Here is an 18,504-nt window from a genome sequence, read left to right on the forward strand (position 1 = left end):
GCAGCCTGTATTTGAAGTTGAAATCATGACTCAATGACAATTAATATATGGCATAGCAATGACCATTAATTTTTTGAAAACATTTAAATTGGATCTAACATGTGTTATCACCATAGATACTTATGCTAGATCTTATCATAGATCTAATTTTCCATTGGCACTGAGACATGGAAAAATATTCTCTGAAGTATTAGTAGTGTTTGCAAGATGGTAAATTCAGAAAATAGGAAATAATTTAATGTGGTTCTGAATGGTACTTCTGAAATGTCTCTAAAAATAAATCCTTTCTGACTCTTCATTATGTGGCACAAATGAGAGACCCAAAAATTACGGCTCAATACCCATTTTATATTCAAGGTCAGATAGGCAACAATCAGGAGATGATATTTTATTCTCCTGCACACATGAAATTCTGTTTGAACTCATCAAATTGAATTTATAGATGTGCTAAAATACCCAATGAGACGACTGGTTGGTTTTCTAGTGGAAGTACATTGCTAGCCAGGCATGATTTCACTCAGTATAGAAGAGAGAAGTTAATAATTTTTTCAACTTTGACCAAAACACAGGCCTAAATTTATAAGAACAACAAACTTAAAAGTGTTGGCAGTGATAATTCAAGACTATTTCTAAATAGGATATATTCACATAAAGACTTTTTCCCCTCTACCAGTATTTTTGTAACTACTAAAGAATTTGGGAGAAAGAAAACAAAATATCTGAGTGTAAGCTGAACCAGAGTTGAATATTTATCCATTGCAATTTAAATCTGAAGGGATATTCTTCTAGCATTTAGGGCTTGGTTGAATCCCACAAAACCCAGTGCTATTTAGAGCTAAAATGATTCTTGTCCTTAGTTCACCTCCCAATATCAGATGTCTGTGGGGGTAAGGAAAACTTACAATGTTAAAGTGGAATTTCACATCTCCATGGTTGAAATCATGTTGTATTTTCACTTAGAGGTTTTCTTCTTAATATTCTTAATATACGTTAACAGATTTCAAAATATTCCTCTCTGAGGATAGAGAAGAGGCTCTGAACAGGAGAACAAAGCAGTCTTACAAAGGAATGTCAAGCCAAAGAAAATGTCTCAAGAATCCTTAATAGCAAAGTAATAAAGACTGAAGATATTCCATATAACTGAATATAACTAAGCATACCACACGTGTTTTCAGAAGATCACAGAATGCATTGTGGAAATAAGCTATACAATAGTTAATCACTTCAGAGAAATAAAGCCGAATACACTGCATGTACCATCTCCAAAATAATGACCAAATCTCTTCAAAATCATCCCATCTGGTTAAATCTTTTCCAAAGCTCAGATGTGACATAAAGCTAATGTGACTTGAATCTGATCGATTCATTCAAATAAACAGCAGCAGCTACAACAACAACAACAACAAAATCCCTTTGCACACCTAAAAGACTAAAAAAAATGTATGTTTAAGAATGGAAAGGCTAAGTAGTACTCTATTTTATATATATATATATATATATATATATATATATATATATATATAACAACAACAAAAACACATTTTCTTTATCCAGTCTCTAGCTGATGGGCAATTGGGCTGCTTCCAAGTTTTAGCTATTACAAACTGTGCTACTATGAACATGGGTGCATATATATCACTGTGGTATGATTCTTTTAATGCTTTTGGGAAGATACCCAATAGGAGAATATTTGGGTCAAATGGGACCTCTAAGCCTAGTTCTTTGAGGTATCTCCATAGTGATTTCCACAGTGGTTACACCAGTCTACACTCCCACCAGCAGTGGAGAAGGGTTCCTTTTCCCCCATATCCCTGCCAGCATTTGTTAATGGTTAATTTCATGACAGCAACCATTCTTTCTGGGGTGAGGTGAAATCTCAGAGTTGTTTTCATTTGCATCTCTTGAATGACCAGTGATGTTAAATATTTTTTTGTTTATTTGCTGTTTCTACTTCTTTGAGAAATGTCTTTCCATTTCAGATGCCTATTTTTGGATTGGGTCTTTAAATTTGGGAGGTCTAATGTTTTTAAGTTCTTTATATATTCTAGATAGTAGACCTTGGTCTGAGGAACAGGTGATAAAATTTTTTTCCCACATTGTGGGTGTGGGTTTTTTATAAAATGGAATACTACTCAGCCATAAAAAATGAGAAATTAGAGACATTTATAGCTAAATGGATGCACATTAAGGCCATACTCTTAAGTGAAATAAATAGGACACACATGTGTAAATACCGAATAGTTTCTCTAGTGTGAAAAACTGAAAATGTAAATAAAGACTAAATGGTATAGTAGGTAATGTCAAATAGGAAGAAAAGGGGCAAAGGGGAAGTGAGAAAGGGGTTGGGGAAAGAAAAGAAGGGAATGCAATTAATATGAGATAAGGAAAAAATGGAAACAAAGTCTTTGTAAATAGGGAGGGGTAGAGGGGTTGAAGGGAGGGCAGGGGAATGGAGGAAAAATAAGAATCAAGATAGATTATGTAGAGGTGCAAATTTGCAATCATGAGTGTCATTATATTATATACCAAAAAATGTACCAATAAAATTAATCTTCAAAAAGAATGGAAGGGCAAAAAGTGACAAACTTGAATTTTCAAGGAAGATGGAGAGAGGTATGTTGTATTGGGTCATCCTAAGAGCAAGCACGAACTGACACAAGAAAAATGATCCAAACTCAAACAAGAACAATGTTGCTCAGAACATTCCGAGGAGCAATGTATGGTCTTTTCAAATAAATATAGTAAGAACAAATGCATTTTAATCATGTTAAATATTTATGTGTTTATGAAACAGACTTTTCAGGCTAAATTACTGGTAAGTCAGCTATTCAATTTTAATAGAGAGTTTATGTCTCCTTCATAATTCTTGAAATCTGTGCTGATATCCAGTGTTCTCCAAACTCGTAGGATTGAGCTCTTATGATTTTAATTAAACTTGCAAACTGGCATATTAAAAGCAGATCTAAACAAAGTCAAAATGAAGCAAGAAAGGTGAGGATTAAAACAATATTAAGTACTAATGTTTTGTGGTTTCTCTTCAAATACCAAAGAAGATTAAATTTGAGTGAAGGAATATTGATTAATAAATTTCCAAAGTGAAAAGGAACTAAGTCTAGTTTCAATCTTTAAGTATGAGGAAGAAGGAAGGACCTTAGTTAAGCGTTGTTTATAATGTTTTTCTAAGTTCAATTCAGTGCAATGAATTTGGTGACACCCCAGAGAATTTTGTAGCAAAGTGAGATTTTGCTCCCAGAATATTTTATGTATAGACTATATACTTAGAGCTGAATTTTCTAAAACTATGCATAGGAAATTTCTGATAGAAAATGCTGACAGATTCTTAAGTCCTGGAAGACTAAAGAGATACTACCACCTAGTTAAAAATACAGTGTATAAGCATCATTAAAACAAAAGATGAATATGCCAACTTTACTTCCTTTTCCTACTGCTCTAATTTAAACAAGTTGCACACATAAGTGATACTATATGCATAAAGTTTGGCATTAAGTTTGCAATGTCACGTTTGTTTACAAAAGTCATATGTTTAACGGCTTGCCCCTGGGGTTCTGTTCTGGGCAGTTAAGAGCTCTAGTGAGTGCCGTCTTGGTTTTAAAGAGAAAGCTCTCATTTCCATAAACTTTCAATGAAGGCATTTCAGACCTGGGAACAAAATGCCTGGTTTATACTTTCTGTGGTCTTACAAACTTACAATTAAGTTTATTTACTTAGCACAGAAAGTGTACCCCTGTTTGCCATGAATAGCGGGTGGCCCCTGCCAGCTCTGGGAAGACCTGCAGAGTTTTTATTCCTTCTCTCCCAGCACCACTTATGTGTGCAATTTGTTTAAATTTCTTCTCTTTCTCGCTCTTTGCCCAGCCACCACTACTGTGAAGAAATTTCCTCGTGATGCTTTGGAGGCCATTTACCAGTCTTTGGTTCCTATTTGGAACCTTTTACTCCATTCATAAACCTATGATTGCACAGTAGTTAATAAGGGGCAGAAATCTTTATAGTCTTTTCTACCTTGGTTGAAATCTTGGCTTCTCTAATTTATGTCCAGCCATAACAATGCTTATAAGCAGTTGTGAAATAGCAGACCTCCCAGCCATGGATTTGCTGTCACTTCCACAAAAATGCAAAAACTTTACTGACCATTTATGAGAAATAATCAAATCTACTTGCCTTATAGTCCATTCATATGTAATAATACTGGAGTAGTTTTACTTTTGTCAGACCACAGAACTCTAACTTAATATTTTTCTTCATCTTTTTTTTTTCTTTTTAGCCGAAAAATTTGACAACATAAAGTAAATGTGATCATTATGAGGTTCTAGAAATATAGTGTAGCTGGGCTTTTCAGATAAGATGTTTGTTAACAGGCTGACCTTTTATGGTATGAAAGGTATGTGGGTTTCTATACTGTGTCCTGTAACATTGATATGGATTGGAGGTCAGGCGGTCACAACTCTCACAGCTAATTACTCATGCTCCATCTAGGAAGTACCATTGTTTGCAATGTGGCTTAGGCTTACATAAACTTGGTCTTCTGATATCAAAGAATTATTCAGGGTAAATTTATAAGTTCAGTGCATCTTGGCAGGGAACCAGCATGGCTTTAATAAGGAAATGGACAGAAAGAAGACATTTCTCTGCACTTCTGTATAAAACTGCTCTGTCCTGGATGTTTGTGTCTTACACTTCATTCAGAGAGCTCTAGAATGTGCCCTAAGATACTACTAAGTGCATGGAAATCACTGGACAAAAAAAAAAAAAATGTCATTTTTATGTGGCAGTTTCCCAGCTCTGGAACTCACTGAAAAGTCACATTTGAAAGTGGTAACACTGAGTGAACCAACATCTGGGATTATTCATTTCACAACATTGTAGCGTCAAGCCTCAGAACTACATCACAGAACCACAGCACTGGGGAGGCCAGGAGAAGTTTATTTAAATCCATCAGTGCCTCCTGGAAGGACTGTCCCAAAGAGTGCACAATTGTCTCTCATCTTTAGAAAGATCAGATGTCCGCCAACAGTATCATCCCCATCACCATTTTCAGCTCCAGCATAAAAGATGATTCAAAATATGCCTAAATGTCAATAGTCCTGTGAGACCCTTCATGATTAAAATATAAATGTTCAAAGTATATAAAAATCTACCCCTACACATTCAAGCAGTGCAGATTAAGATATTGAAAGGGGTATTGTAATTTTTGTAACCTTTGGTTAGCGCTTCAATTTCTTTGGAAGAATTAACTATTTCCAATTGTGAGTACTTTTAGTGGCATAGTAAAGCCACTAGAGAGCTGAAGAAGTTCTTGGATAATCTTTCTACCTTTATTTTCCTGGATTTGATAATGGTCCTATCACACACTAATCTCCTTGGTATTTGCTACAGTTTTAGTCATTTCCAGCATCTCACTCCTCATAGCCATGAAATCATTAGATTCTGTAAATTGCAGTCCATAAGTATTGCTCTTTTTAATCTCTTCTTTCCTTATTATCAGAGTAAGGGCCATTGAACTGTGAGCCTCCTCACCAGTATGTCTGGCTCCTATCTTTCTCCATCCCAATTATTTGTAATAATAAAGATGCCTCTAAATAATTAATCCTTTATGATGGGCCAGAGATTGTGATAAGCACTTTTTTGCAATTTAATCCTTGCAGTTCTTCTATAGAAGATATTTGTATTTCTGACTTTACAGGCAAGGAAATCCAAGTTAAAGATAGTAGCAAATGTATGCATGGCCACTTAACTAACACCTATTCTGGTCCGAAATTGAGTTCAATTCTGTATGATTTCAAATTCCATCACTAAAGGATCTATCAGCAGCCATCTCCCTTCACACTAGTGGCAGAGGTTCTTTCCAAAATACAAATGTCAATACTTCTTATTTCATTGCTCACAATACTGATGGTTCCTCATCAATCACCTGTGTAAAAAAGTTACATGCAGGTGAGGCTTCCCTGAGTCTCTCATAATTTAGCTTTTCTGACTGCAGTTCTTGGTAAGCACCATGCTCACCTGTGATTCTGACCTGTGCTGCATCCTTCCAAGAAATGACATTATCTCATGCTGCTATACTCTTTTGCATGTGCTGCTGCTTTGGTTAGGATTGCTTGTTCTGTTTTCTTTCATCTAGAACATCCCTGCTTAGCCTTCAGCATGCATTTGCAGAGTAAATCCTCTGTGAGACCATCCATCTTTTGATGCCCTGGCCATTTCATTTCCACCTCCCCAGATACCCACTGCACTATGAGAGTCCTCTATTTGGGTACTCATCACACTTCTCTAAGCACTTGCTGGCACATCTGTTTTCCTACTACACTGTGGGTTCTGCCAAGCTCTATGCTAACTTAGTTCCCTATTTGATGCTTCCACCCTGTCCTGCCTAACTCCACATATAGTCATTTATTTGTTTGTAGAATTTCTCCACCTAAAACCTCCAACTATTTCTGTAATATTTAGAATAAAATCAGAAAGCATCAGTATGATACAAAAGCCTTTCTGTGCTCTGGTCACCCATCTCTGAGCTCAGCTGTACCCCCATGATCCCTTTCTCCTGGTTCAGTCATGTGACTTCCCAGCTGTTCTCTGAACAAGCCAAAGACCTGCTGACTCTAGATCTCACCCTGATCATTCATTCCCTCTGTTGCAGTGACTACCTGGAGGTTCTGCTCATTTCAGTCATCTTTCTTTCTTTCTTTCTCTTCCTTTCTTTCTTTCTTTCTTGCTTGCTTGCTTGCTTTGATAGTAAAATTTATATTCGAAATGTATGTTCATAGTTTCATTTTGTAAGATCTCCCTCTCTAAAGATGCCATAGATTTAAACTCCTTGATCTAAAATTTTTAATCCAGTGACATAAAGTACACTGTATTATAGCATCTTGTAAAATATTTTGTTTTCATAAAGCATCACATTTTTCAGGAAACATCATGACAGATATATCAGATGGAGTTCAAATTCAAGCCAGTCTTAAAAATGGCAACTCCTAAAATAGAGGCCCCAGATCTTCTTTCCCATTCAAATCTCAGTGGCCTTAGCTCTATAGGTATCTTTCTTTAAATACCTCCCTTAACTTCTTTTTTGAGTCCTGATTCTCTAATCACTCCAGGCTTTTCTCCACTTACCCCTCTTTGTCATGCCAATCCCTAGCCTTGGGAAATTTTGAAGATTTTTCTTTCTCTTGCCTCTTACTTTCTAACCTCCACATCTATCCTCACCATCTGCCACCTTGACTCTCCCATCTAACTGAGGCTTCACACATAGTAAATACTCATGAAACTTTGAATAAATAAAAGCTACAGTCTAAATAGTTTGTCTTCTCTGAAGTTAATTGAAATTGAATCCTCATTGTGTGGTATTAAGAGCGGGCAACTTCTTTTTCTTATTTGTTTGCTGTTTGTTTGTTTGGTTGGTTGGTTGGTTGGTTTTTTGAAACAGTCTCGCTTTGTAGTTCAGGCTGGCCCTATGTTTTTTGTATTTTCTCCACATTTTCACTAGAATATATTGGTTATTCAGATTAATATGTTTTATTTTGACAGATTTATACCTGCACATAACACATGTTAATCATTTCCACTTTCACTCCCCTTGCTCCATGCTCCCTTCTGGTTTGGGGTGGAGGGGGGCACTGCAGAATGTATGCCAGAAATATAATATGTCTCACTACTCATATAAAATATAAATATAAAATCATAGTCACTAGAATGTCCTTTAACCTTCCAACTATTTTTAGTGCTGACCAGTATCTGCCATTATATTACACTTGTGTATTTCTCTATGGTGTGAATGCCCTCTAAGATGCAATTCCACGAACACAGCCCATGATTTTTTTTCAGTGCTCTGCCCTCAGGGCTTAGTAAGAATAAAGGAATGTGTGAACCTCCACCCCAGTGTGCAGCATTTACAACATTTCCAGTTATTCTGCAGAATCTCAAAAGATACATGCTCTGTACTGAGTACTGGTGTAGATTATAGACAACTTCCATCCCAAAATTGGCAAGTCAAATAAAGGTTTCTTACATTCAAAGGGACATAACAGAAGCTGAGTAAATGGTAAGAAGTTGTGGACTTAATAAACAGGCAGAAAAGAAAAGACAGAAGAGATAGTTACAAAGTATACTTGATTAAAAATTTTTAAATTTTTAAATTGGCTGGAAGATAAGTTAGGTAGAACACTTGAAGACGTTGGTATGCAAAAGACTTTATGAACAAAACCTCAGTGGCATGGGAACTAGCACAAAGAATCAACAACTGGGATCTCATCTTATTAAAAAGCTTCTGCACTGCAAGAGAAACCACCAACAGAGCTAACAGACAACCTACAATGTGGGAAAAAATTTTCAGCAACTGTACCTTAGACAAAAGACTACTATCTAGAATATATAAAGAAGTGAAAAAAATCAGATCCCCCAAATTCAATGACCCAATTCAAAATGGGCATCTGAAATGAACAGATATTTCTCAAAGAAGTAAAACCAGCAAATAAATATATGAAAAAATGTTCAACATCACTGGTTATTCCACAGATGCAGATGAAAACAACACTGAGATTCCACCTCACCCCAGAAAGAATGGCTGCTATCAAGAAATCATCCAATAACAAATGCTGGTGGGAGTGTGTGAGAAAGGGATCCTTCTCCATTGTTGGTGGGAGTGCAGACTGGTGCAACCACTATGGAAATCAATATGGAGAAACCTCAAAGAACTAGGCTTAGAGGTCCCATTTGACCCAGCTAGTCCCTGCTGGGTATTTTCCCAAAAGAATTTAAAGAATCATACCACTGTGATATATGTGCAACCATGTTTATAGCAGCACGGTTTGTAATAGCTAAAACTTGGAAACAACCCAAGTGCCCATCAACTGGAGACTGGATAAAGAAGATGTGGTTTTTTTATAAAATGGAATACTACTCAGCCATAAAGAACAAGAAACTAGAGACATTTATAGCTAAATGGATGCACATTGAGGCCACCCTCTTAAGTGAAATAAATAGGACACACATTTGTAAATACTGAATAGTTTCTCTAGTGTGAGAAATTGAAAGTGTAATTAAGGATACACAGGAATGAAATTTCCAAATGACATATTTCTCAAATTGTGTTTCCATCACGTGTCATATGACTATATCGAAATTTAAATTAGGGAGAAATTTGGCTTATGCGGAGTCTGCTAGCTAACTAGAGTTTTTTTTTCCAGACCACTATTTGTTCAGTGTTGGTTTGGGGGAACTTTCTGAAACAAATCACATCCTCTGGTGTCTTGTTGGTGCTTGAGATTTTTTTTTTAAGTTATACGGAAAAATGTTTAAGTGCTTTTGGGTTTGTTTTTGTTGAGTTCTACTGTATTTGAGTATTGTAGGGGTTTTTTCCCTTGCATTGTTCTTCTTTGAATAGTTTTAATTTTTGTGTGTGTGTGTGTTTGATAATAAAGTTATTTTTAAATTTTTATTTTAAAAAAATATTTTAGTGATCTTGTTCTAGCCTAGGATCTTCTATTAACATTTCTCATTTTGTTTAGTCCCCTCTTCACATAGTCATCCGTCTGTGCCCTTGGGGATTTGTTCTTGCAAATATCAAAGCCCACCAAAGCTCAATTCTCTTATATAAAATAGTATACTATACACATATAACATATATATGATATCCTTCTTTATACTTTAAATTATCTCTAGACTATTTCTATTATCTAATATCGTGTAAACACTATGTAATCACTATACTATATTTTTCAGGAATAATGACCAGATGAAAAAAATCATTTTGTTTAGTCCCCTTTTCACATAATCATCTGTCTGTGCCCTTGGGAATTTTTTCTTGGAAATATCAAAGTCCACCAAAGCTCAATTCTCTTATATTAAATAGTATACTATACACATATAACATATGTATGTCCTCCTTGATATTTTAAATTATCTCTAGATTATTTCTATTATCTAATATCATGTCAACACTATGTAATCACTATACTATATTTTTCAGGAATAATGACCAGATGAAATAAATCTGTGAGTATTTGGTACAGTTGTAATATTTTTTCAAAATTTTCTATTTATTGTTGATTGAATCTGTACATGTAGAAACTGTAGATATGAAGAGCTAACAATACTTCATGTCCCATGTATCAGTCGATGAGTACTATAGAAATAGATACAATACAAGATATACAAATATATAGCAATTTATAAGATTGGCTTACAATGGGCGCCCACAGAGTTGGGTGTGGAAGAGTACAAAAGGTCCATCTTCCAAAGGATCCACATGAAGGCCTGGAGCTTCATGTGGTTTCCCATGCAAGTCTGTATCAGGAGGCTGAAAAGTCTGTGATGGAAGCTGAACAGTCTTCCATAAAAGCCAGGAGACAATGTCCAAGTTGAAAACGAAGACAAGAGCTACTTTGGAGAAGACAGAAGCAAACCTTCCTTCTTCATTTCCCTTTTATAGCATTCTGGCAATAATCCTCCCTAGGGTGAGTCTTTCACACTCAGAACTATGCTGAGCCAGTTTGTTGGGCTTTACTTACTCAAGTTGACACTATCAATCAACCATCGCAGCCCAGAACAAATCTTAGCTCTTTCAAGGACCATCTTTGAGAAGCCTCCTCTTGTGGATCTCAAAGGGTCTAAATTTTGACCATAATCAATCACATGCTTTGCAAAGGATGTGTCGCCCATCTTTTAGCTCATCTGACTACATTGTTCTTTTCCAACTGTTTCCATTATAGCAATCCAGCCTCTGACTTACTTTGCACCTTTTAGCCCAGTTTCAATCCATACAAAATCAATGAACACTGAGACACCACAGTACAATCATTCGTACTTAAGAGAACAAAGCCTTTATGTTCTGGTAGAATTAACCCCAATATGCTCCTGTTGAAAAGGAGCTGTCAATAGTAAGAGTCCTAGAATAGACCAAAAGAAGTAGGTATAGTGGACTTGCTGAGTGATCTCCCTCATGCATGAACAGCTAGAGAGCAAGGGCTTCCCTTGTATTCCCTCCTGAATCTCAAGGTGGCTCCAGAAGTACTGGAAGATACTATCCAGAGCAGGAGCCAGCCAATGACACTACCAAGGCTGGGCAAAATGCTACCTAAATTGCAAGTCGCTACCTAAATTGCAAGTCGTACGTCAGTAGACTGACTCATGGAAAAAGTGCTCCAACACACTAAGTGTTCTCAGAATCAAGATTTGTTTCTTGCCATTCCTTTTGCTCAAGCTCAACCTAGGCCCAGTCTTCTGAGATTTTTCTATCCCTCTCAATCCCATCCAGTAGGAACAAGCTGTAGACCATTTGAACCCATGTGAGGGTCTCTTTTTTTATTATTTGAACATAAGCCTTGTGATTACAATGCTTTCTCTTTTCCTTTCCTCTCCTCTGTTTTCCTGCATTTTCTCTTCTCCCTGTTTCTTTTGTCACCTCCCGGTTTTTCTCACGTCTTATCTATTCTGTTCTCTTTTTCTCCTCCTATGCGTTCCACCTTGTTTAATCCCAAAGACGGCTTCTACAAAAATCAGACTTTGTCAGTCCAAACTCAACATTCTCTTTTTCTCACCTTCAGTATGAAGGCATATTCTTCAGGATGACATTGATGAAAGTTTTGCATGTGCTTCCATCTCGTTGACTTTCCCAAATGGGACTAAGCTCATCTTCTGTTTTCTTTTAAAAACCTTACAACAAGCATACAGGTTAAGATGGGTAACTTGGCAACATCCCTTACAACTCAAGGAGGAAATCAGCTAAAAGCAGCTCCTCTCTCTAATGACCCCATTCACCCTGAAATCAGGAAATTGGAAGAAGAAAGATGAGAAGAAAATCACAGGCATGGTTGTGTTGTTACTTGATGAGAAGATGTGTGTCTGTGTGTAGTAGGGGTGGGAGAAGATTGTTATGCACAGAGAAGAATATTATACACTAGAAAAGATGTGTTTCAGTGTTATGAATAAAATTCAGAGGAAATATTCCACTCAAAAAGAATTACTCTCTATACTGGAAGATAGCTGATTCTAACCTACATTTATATATTGCCTCATTGGTGCTAGTTTGCAACTTTAGATAGGTAAACATGCGATTAAGATTTTCCTAGAATCACCCCCATTTAACCCAATGACATTGGGGAGCAAGATTTCCCCATTTTACCAGCTAGTTCAGAGCTCAAGTGGCAGTCCACCTGCAGCCAATGTGAAGAGAGGCTGACTGGCAGTTCTAATTGACCATTTCTACCCATGTTCCTGTTAAGAAAGTACAATACAAGCTGTCACAGCTTTCTGCCAATCACAAGAAATCTGACCTAGAGAAAGCACCATCTCAAGCAAGGAATGTTTATGTATCCAATAAATTCAGTTTCCACTGCATTATCTTATACTTAGGCCACTGCAGTGAAAAGCACATCTAATCAGATAAAATCGTGAACTTAGTAGAACATAAATGATGACTTCAACTCTAAATTTGTCCTCTGGCTTTCCAAACAGGAGACCATTTAGCATTTGACAGCGTCTAATCTTAGAGTTCCCAATTGGTTGTTTGGGGATACATAGGATCTTGTGCAGAGTAGCAGTGTAATACTTAGGAAGCATGGTGTTTTATGACACAGAGAAAAAAAAAACAATGAATTCACATCCCTAATGTGCAAAGAAGAGAAGTTCTGAATGAGCAATTTTTCTGCAATGAAAGGGGTTAAGGCAACATACAAGATTTATGCAGACAAGTTACATGCCACATTTGCCCGGTTTTCCTCCATTTACAGTCAATAAGAGATTTTCACTCTGACACCATTTCGACAACACATGTCACAAGCAATGGGTCCTGGAAAGAGAAAGAAGTCCACAAAGGCAAACTAGACAGACAGCACCTCATCAGTGCCACATGCTCCCTCTCAACTCCCATGAAATGATTTTGCCATAATAAGTTCAGACACGTGGATTTTTAGATGAAACTACGAGTGGTTAGTTAGCAAGGTGGCCACACACCCCTAGATGCATTGACAGGGATGCTACATGAGAAAACACAGTGTTTCGGTTAGCAGCTGCCATGCTCACTCCATCAGGGGACACAGCTAGTGCCTTCACTGCAAAAAGTTAGCAGGGGACTGTGGGGAAAATTACAGGGCTTCAAACTCCTCATCCAACTTACTAGGAAGAAAAGAAGATCATCAAGGAATTGTTGGTCCAAATTCTCTATCTATCCATGGGCACATACAGGTGTGCTTCTATTTTTCAAGCTTACATCACTGAGTTTTTTTAAGAACCAGGATTAATTATCCATGAAGAGGGCCACAGAAGCATATATTGTTGTTCACAAATATTCGTGGCCCCTTCTTGGAGGAGAATGACAGCGATGGGTCTTAGCTATGTGACCTGCTGCAGACAGTGAAATACATGGGAAAGTGATATGTGTTGCTGGCATGCAGAAGCTTTAAGAACCAGTGTATGGTCCCTCAGCTGTTTTTCCTTCTACTTAAAAACCAGCGATGTCCCAAAGAGGAATTTCCCTGTGAGTTTTGCTCCTGGAGTGAAGACAACATGGAGCAGTACCGAAGTAGATTCAAAATGATCTTGTGAGGTAGGGTCTCACTATGTAGTTCATCCTAGCTCTGAACTCACTATGCAGCCCAGGCTAGTCTCTAACTCATGACAATCCTCCTGCCCCAGTCTCCCTAGTTCTCGGACTACAGGTGTGTGCCACCACACCCAGTAGATTCAAAAGGAATATGAACAAATGCCTTTATTGTTAAGGTGCTGAAATATGGAGGTTGTTTGCCACTGCATCATAACCTGACCTATTCTAGCTGACACAATCACTTTAAGAAAGCTAATGGGTTACCGAGAAGAAGTCTAAGAATGGGTAACATCCTTTCTTGAGAAGTTCAAGCAATGTCTTCCTCGGGCTCTTTTTTCACCTCTAGCCCATCTGCATTTGGATTGGTTTTGTCTTTCCTTTATTAGTCTGATCCTGCTGAAGTATGTAGCACATGGGGCAGCTTGCTGGGCCATGGAAGTAGGTACATATTAGGCAGAGATGTTATGGTTAATTAAGTAGGAAGAGAAAACACAGATTTGACAGTTATAGAGCCTATCTTCTTTCAAAACTAGTTCATCGTCTTTGCAATGGACTTATTTTTTCCTAGCATTACCACAGAAGTGTATGCATGCAAATATTAGAAAAATCTGGTTAGGGAGCAATATGGTAAGCAGGACCTGTGATAACATAATTCGATCCTGTTTAAAACTATATATAGGGAAAAAAAAGTATACAAGCTTAAAATAGTTGGTATTTATGATAATGTTCCAATACTCATGGTAAATGTTGAATTGCTAAGCCTAAAATCCGCTTTATAGAAGAGTGATTTTATTTTGCTTAATCTAATTAATGTATGTTGAATAGCTTTTATGTGTGTGACATTATATTTTTTGCAAAAACTTATTTTGAGGTTCAACCACACTCCTTATTTGCTAGTGAAAGGCAGTAATAGCTGCCTGTGTCTCACTCCAAACTAATGAGATCTTATCCTACTCTTCACCTTCAGATTGTGCACTAAGAACCTCAGAGATCAGAATATCTAGATCTGAACACATAACAATTCCTCCAGGTGATCAGTTACACTATCAATTATAAAATAGAAACAATGACAGAAAAATTTATGGTTTGACATCATAGTTAAGAAACAACATTGAGAAGCATAGAAGATCAGATTTGAATGAGAAAAGCACCTAAGATTCTGAGGTCCAGATAGGTTTGGCAATTCATAAAGAATAGTGGATCTGAAAACAGAGTATTGATGTCCTCCATAGATATTAGTCCTCTCCCTACCACTGTACGCTGAGGATGAGCCAAACCTGGTTAAGGGATCTCATTTTGAAATGATAAAAATGGATCTCATAAAGAACATGGAGTTTGGAGTAATATGGCAGATAGAAATGATGAAGACCAAATATCTACTCAAAGTAGGAGCTCTGTTTAGAAAAAAACAATGATCAGGGCCAGGGATTTAGTTCAGTGGTACCGTGCCTGCCTCACAAGCACAAGGTTCTGAGTTCGATATCCCCAGTACCAAAAACAGAAAGAAAACCAGAAAAAAACCCAATCTATTAGCTTTTGCTAGGATGCCTCCAGGAACTGGAAGCCCACTACTCTCTGAAAAGTCTACTCTGCCGTGGAAACTTGCTGGAAAGTAATAAGACTTTCCTTAGGACAAACAAATGCCATACTCAGGGAATTTCCATTAACTGTTCTGTTCTTCGAATACAGTGATTTTTCAAACACCAAGAGGTACTTTTTTGGTCCCAGAAAGATATTTGGTAAAGTCCAAAAATATTTTTGGTTGTTATAAATACTTCACAACAGGGAAATATCAAACCCTTGTTAGCATCATTGAGACTGAGAAAGTCTGATATAAACCAATCCTTATTTGATACTCTTGCCAGTCTTGTGTTTAAAAGGGACTATTATTCCTTCTAAGTTCCCTCTCTCCTAAATACCCTCAGGTTTCTCCTTATTCTGTGTATGACTTCATTTTCCCATCTTGCAGGGACCTGCAGGATCATACTTCATTGCGTGCATCTTTTGTTAATTGCCTCAAATCTGGGACACACAACCCTCTAGAAGATACATGGAGACTGGGGATAACTAATTCCCATAATCAAAGCACATAATGTGTTCAATGCACTGACAAAAATCAATAAACTATTACTACAAGCATAAAAAGGGCCCAGTGTTTTATATCAGAGTGTGAATTCAACAAGACTGTATAGTGTTTAGATATTAGTAGAATAGCAGTAGTAAAAGAATAACACCTACCACTTATTGAGTGTTGATGATATTATATGCCAGACACCCTGCTGAGGGCTTTATATATATTATCTAATTTTATTAAGCTTCTAACCCCATATCATAATTACATTATCTTTTACAAATATATAAACCAATTCTTAGATTGAAAAACTTGCCTAAAGTCAGGGAGCTAGTGATCAGATTGGCCAGGACTCAAACCCAAATCTGCCTATCCTCAAAACCAGTACATTTAATCTCACGTTATGTTCTAATCCATTCTCCTCAATACAGGGACAAAATGGCACATTTTACACAAGTGAAAAATGATAAAGAAGTGGAAAATTCATTGATCTTAACATTTATGTACATATTTTAGCAGATTTTATTTGTGGCAAAGATTTTATTACTTTGCAATCTAAAATCAGAACCCACTTTTCAAGGAAAATTTCTGATTGGAATTAGATTACAAATACTCCCAAATATAATTCATCTATTTGATTACCCACTCATTTCCTACTGAAACTGTAAAGATACATCAAACATAGACCTACTAAAATCTTAAATTTTCCTAAAAACTAAAAGAGGAGAGTTAATTCCAGTATAACACTGATATTATTTTTAGGACAAAGTTTGATTATGCACAATTCAAAATTTTTCTATGATATTAAAAACATTTCAAAGAGCTTTTCAAGATATTTTAAGAAAATCAATTTTTGGCTTCCATTAGTAATTGAGTCAAGTGGCAAACCTATCTCTCAAGCCTTTCCCAAAAGTCTCTTCCATTCTGGGTCCAACAACTACCTGTTTATGACTGGTTTTCTTGTATCATCCTTCCATTCCCATTTTTAATCTAAATGAAAACTGGTTTTGCTATTTTCCATAATAGTTTAAACCTTTCTTGGTAAGCTAATGACCTAGTAAATTTCCTGAGGTAAAGATGTGTTTATATAAAAATAGCTATCAGTAAAACACTTCAAGCAATGAGAGGAGTGAACATTTTAGCTGACAACTACATAAATAGATTTGGAGTCACATTTCATGGTCTTGAATTGTTATACACATTGCCTTGTTTCCTTGTCTGGACTAACCATTGATTACATACAAATATTTATTCAAGAAATGTTTATTTAATGCCTACTATATATAGTAGGCACCATGATAGCACTGAGGTTAGTTACCTCAAAGAGCAAATCTTCACATTGCCATGATATTTGACTGCTAACTTATAATTTCTCTTTTGATATATGGAATTCACTTTCCCAATTGAATTATAATCTCTGAGAGATAATTCTGTTTCATTCATGCCTTATCCAGCTTTACCTTTCCTGTACTTGAATTCCTCCAATATGTCCTTACATGCACAAATTATCAAATATAGGTGCTGACATGTGAACTCAAGCTAGATACTTAAACCTACAGAAATTTAGCTTTCTCATCTATAAAGTAGTTGTAGTTATATCTGCCTCTTCATATCTACAGTTTATTCTGAAGCTCAAATGAGAGAACGATATACAAAAGCCCCAAAAGCTCTTAATAACCACATGAATGTGCAGGGTTATTATAGTTGCTTGGAATTATTCTCTTTTTTTAGCTCTGTAAGAGAAGCCTAAAGTTTTTAAAAACAAGATCTTGTGCTGCCTAAGGCAATGCTAGGCCTATAATATAAAGAAGGGAAAGATGAAGGATAAGTGTAGAGCAGTGCTTCCATACCGCACATCATACGCAGTGGAAAAATGTGGGCATGTACTGCCACTAACAAGAATGTGAGTGTATTAGAAGAGCAAAACAATGATACTAAAATCTATGGTTTGTCCTTTCCAATACTGTATCAGTTAAATGCATATGAATATTGAACACGTAAAATGTACTAGTACTACTTGAAGAGCTGAAGTTTTAACTTTGTTTACTTTCAATTAATTCACATTTAGATAGCTACTTGTCAATAGTAGAGACTCCATTGGAAAACACAGTCCAAGGCTCATTCAGGCGTGCCACCAGTCGGGAAACTGGGTGACTCCAGGAAAGTCTATTGTCTTCTCTGTACCTCAATTTCACTAAAGAAAAATGGATGAGATCATCTGGACTCTCAAGTAAAACGTTGTATAAATCAAAATGTGAAAATAGCCATGAAGATACAGTCCTAGCTCTGTGTGAACTGAACACAGCACTGTAAGTATGTGTAAATATGTGAAAACTGTTTTTAGCTTATCTCTGCTTCAATTCTTTCTTCAAGAAAGGAGATCATAAGAGAAACCACAAGGACTAATCAAAAATAATGTGTGTTTAAGTTAAAAAAACTATTACAGTAGAGGACACACTGACACAATGCCCCTCAAAACATTCCTCTTCCCTTACTTAACACATTTATTCCCATCCTTGTTGCCACTTTCTGAAGCATTTCTGGAAGTCCCCTTTCATGAGTGATTTTATGAGGTGTGATCAAAAATATAATGAATGTTGCCGCTGAGTGCAGAAAGAAACAGAAAGGCAGGCTTATAAAAACACTATGATGATGGGGCCGGGGATTTAGCTCAGTGGTTCCACCGCCTGCCTCTCAAGCTAAGGACCCGAGTTCTATCCCCAGTACCAAAACAAACAAACAAACAAAAAAAAAAACCCACTATGATATATTCTTATCCACCATATTCATTGGATTGGGCATCATGTGACTTCTGGCTCTTCTCTAAAGTCAAATGACCATGAAACATAAATGTTTTTAAATCAATTCAGAACAT

General features: G+C 36.6%; 1 pseudogene; it reads left to right on the top strand.

Annotated features, from left to right (window-relative positions):
• Positions 1–18,504, top strand: part of LOC147826916 (nicotinamide riboside kinase 1-like) — a 47,995-nt pseudogene that overhangs the window by 22,007 nt on the left and 7,484 nt on the right.

This window comes from Heterocephalus glaber, unplaced genomic scaffold (genome assembly GCF_053883595.1).
Source record: "Heterocephalus glaber isolate CG9 unplaced genomic scaffold, H.glaber_assembly_v1.0 deba00001457, whole genome shotgun sequence".
Taxonomy (NCBI): domain Eukaryota; kingdom Metazoa; phylum Chordata; class Mammalia; order Rodentia; family Bathyergidae; genus Heterocephalus; species Heterocephalus glaber.